Below are 4,084 nucleotides of genomic sequence, written 5' to 3' on the forward strand. Positions count from 1 at the left end.
ACTACTTATAAGCCATGCCTCACTAGATCCATGTTTTTCAGCCAAGGACTGAACACTACAGTGTGAGATGCAGCTCTCAGATGTCCTTGCATTTGCATTCAGGCTTGCACTGCCTGGCCTACAGGTGGAATCACAGAGAATACCAGCAGTAAAGGTTGCCTTTGGTGTTTAACACTGGTAAACACGTTTCTTCACAGCAGATATGCAATTTTTTATTTTTATTTTTTTTACAGAATTCTGTTTGTTTTTCCCCCATATCATTTCATCTATGTCTTATCAAGTTTTGTGTTATAACAAAGTAGTTGTAACATGTCCACACATCCTGCTTAAGTGCAAGTTTTTGTAAAGCAAAACTAAGATAAATGAAATCAACTTGAGCTTAATGTACATGGAATTATTGAAATGATAAGAAATAAATTTTATTAGGAAAATATATACACATATTTTAAATTCTAGTAAATCTAGTTAAGTTGACGTTCAGCAGTCCCAGATTAGGGTTGACAGACATAATTCTTTATTTTCTTCAACAGAAAAAAATCAAGACCTAGTAAAACTCTAAGACCTTGTGAAATTATGTTTCATGGTCTGATAAAACTATCCTCGAAATTTTGTCTAAATTTATGTTGGGCACCAAAAAAGACGAGGCACATGTGACATTTTTATTCCCTGAAACTTTACTGAGAGAAAATGTTTGACTTTGCAGTCAAAAGGTTTAAAGAAAAGGTGATAGTGTCTGTAGGGGCTATGATTTTTATTTTCTTTTTTGCAGGCATGATTGCCGTGAGTGAATGTAAATATTTCATTCACACACAAGATCAACAAGACCCACCTTCAGAATCTGTATGCAGTGTGCACGTACTTTGGGACCCGTCTGGCTAGGAATTTCCATTTCTACCCAGAGCGAACACCTGAAGGCTCTTCCGCTGACTGACACAAACAGAAAGTTGAAGTAGGCCAGGAAGAACCAATCAATCATCCTGTTGGAGCCACAGAGCGACAAAAATAGTCAACACCAGAGCGAACTCCTGCAAAGTCAGACACCTGTAAGGTTGTGTGGAGTGTATCCTTCTGTAGAAACACCAACTGTCCTGCTAAGGCAAAATCTGTCTGGCGTGAATTATCATTTGTTTACTATTTTGTAAATCTGTCACTGTGTTCGCCAGACTGCAGCTTGTCAGAGTCACAGCCTTGCAGCTATTTTTAACTGAGATTAATCAATGTGACTGCAGGGATTTTACATAATAATAGTAGATATAAATTCAATAGTGTAGTTTTTTTCATAATTTATTCTTACATTTTCTTTTTTTATGTTGTCTATCATTTTATATTGTTAATATTTATGTTATTATGATTTATATAGGAAAATTGATAAACAAACACAGCAAGGAAGTTTCTAATTGAATTTAAATGTTCACCATTTCTGGGATTTTCCCAGGCTATGGCACTCAACAGTAAAAATGTTGAACTGAATTGGTTTACATTACATCACTGCCCTCTTCTGGTAGTTATATGGAACCTTTTGTAAATATTCATCGGCTGACGCCTGCATACTACGGAAGAGGATTAGGGCCACCGAAAAAAAAAAAGAATCCTGAAATTAAAGTCAGAATTCTGACTTTAGAATTCTGAGAATAAAGTCAGAAAGTAAAGTCAGAATTTTTTTTTATTTTTTCCCGGTGGTCCTCTTCTGTAGCATACTGATACTGAATGAATTGTATATAATTTGTTATTGTGCATAAATATGGTGCAGAGAGTAAGACCAACTTTTTCCTTTCAGCGGTATGTTTTCTTAGAGTCTAAAGGTGCAGTAAATAGAGTAATATAAAAAGATACCAGAGATTCCATAAGGTTGTGAAACGTACAAGTCCAAAACACATGCAATGATAGAAATTAGTTATTTACGTAAAAATTATGTTGCTGTAGACTAATTCAGTACGGTATGTAGTTTGAGTCAAGAACTGCGAGTTATACGAGTTCCTACATTATGGTTTTCACCCAGCGTATACTTCGTTAGGTTTTTTCTTCTGTGCATTTTTTTCAAATCTTTCAACACCCAACTAACAGTAGCCTCAACTACTGGTTGGTATAATTATTAGTTTCTCTTCATTTTTTTATGTTATGAAGCCTAGGCGTAAATTCAAACTAGATGACTCTGTTGCCCTACCTTCATCATCCAATCGGCGCGTCCCGCTCATCATCGACGACCTATCCACGCTGGACCAGGTCACGTCACGGCCAATCACCGACCAAGCCCCAGTTTTTTTGTTGTTGTTTTTTTAATTGAACGAACTGTATACAAAGACTCGATGAGGTACAAGAACATTGCAACATAGGTAGAAAAATTAAACAAAAAACAAGGGGCTAAGACTAAAGACAAGCACATAAAACAATAAGGCAAATGAATCACAATAGAGCAGGATTTTAAAACAAAAGAAAAGTAGAGATACTGGCAGTTACTTTTCTTGCAGAAACAGATTTCAAATGTTTCAGTGAGGTGTAATACAGTTTAAATTGGTTAAGAAAAAATCAAAACAAGGAGTAGAACTTCTCCATTTACAGCAGTGTATATGATATTTAACAAGCAAAAAGATAATATTAACCATGTCAAATATTTTACTATCAAGGCCATCAACATAATATAATATGTGGGTGATGGTTATCTCTGGAATATCTTCAATTTTAAGGGGCAACCAATTTTTAATGTCTTTCCATAGTTTAAAAGAAAAGGGACTCCAAGCCCCAGTTGAGAAGGGCCTCTATCCATGGCATCTTCCGCTTTCCAGCTGCGCTCAACCCACCTCCGCCCCTTCTCCACCTCCACTCTCCTGGCTCTCCAGGCACGCATTCTTCACCGACCTCCACCACCAGTGTCGGATTCGGGGGATGACATTCGTAACCAGCATTGGGAATGCTCCTCCGAACTCGTTGCAATTCACAGCTTGATGTCCTCAGCAGGGGTCCAAGCGCCAAAGAACTTTGATTCATGTATGTCAATAAACCCTTCTAATTGCTGTCGTTCTCCGTCTGAGTATCTCCATATTGAATTCTCCACATACTACTCTAGCAGTGGTTGTTTGTCAATGACTCAACTTCACAGATTTGCTTAGAGTGACTGCCCATTCAGACAGAAGCTCTATTTTAAATCTTGAGATTTTATATAAATATTTGAAGATGAAGTGCTTTCCATTTGATGTAATCTATTTTGCTAAGTGCACCAGTTCCTCCTGCACAAAACTCCCTCATACCATAAGGTTGCCACCATACTTCACAATTGGAAAGACAGTTTCAGACTTGCTTCTGCCTTTTTCTTTTACATCTAATGATGGTCATTATGAGCCAACACTTCAATTTAGTTTACTCAGACCATGGGCCTGTCTCAAAAATGAAGGCCTCTGTCCCTGTGTACTTTTCAAACTTGTAATCTGGATGTTTATGTTGCTTTTAGAATGATGGCCTCCCCCTCACAGGCTTTTAAGCCTGTGGTTTCACTTTATGTAAATACACTCTTACCAACTTCAACAAGCATCTTCATCAGGTAGTCTATCTGTTCTGGTGTTGATATGAACAATTTACATGAAAACACATTATTTTCTGGCTTCTTTTTAACTATTTTGATAGCTGGACATTCTCATGATGTTTACATTTCTATATTCAAAATGGTAAATGTGGAACCTTCATTTCTCAGGACAATTTACCTATCAAAGTTGTACCTACCAAACTGTGATTATGGTTTTCATCCTGATATTTTGGTTTCATTTTAATATTTTTATTAGCTGAAAGTCAAATTCATCAAAATGGACAGAAATGTGCGTAATGTGCGAGTTTTAGACCTTATTAGTAACAGAAACGAAATCAACGTTTTGATGGCAGCGTATTATCTCTAATGTATCCTTATTTCCGTGTTGTTGACTTTCATATAAATTCAAGAAATGTAGCGTGTTTTGACTTACACTATTTTATTTGAAACACCTGTGTTGTAATAACAACTTTCCTAAGTGGATTTTATCGTATACTTCGACCTGTCGTTTTCATTTTAAGGCTGCTGAGAAGGAAAAACGAGTGACGTCAAACCTACAGCTGTAAT

This window comes from Gambusia affinis, linkage group LG17 (assembly GCF_019740435.1).
Source record: "Gambusia affinis linkage group LG17, SWU_Gaff_1.0, whole genome shotgun sequence".
Lineage (NCBI taxonomy): Eukaryota > Metazoa > Chordata > Actinopteri > Cyprinodontiformes > Poeciliidae > Gambusia > Gambusia affinis.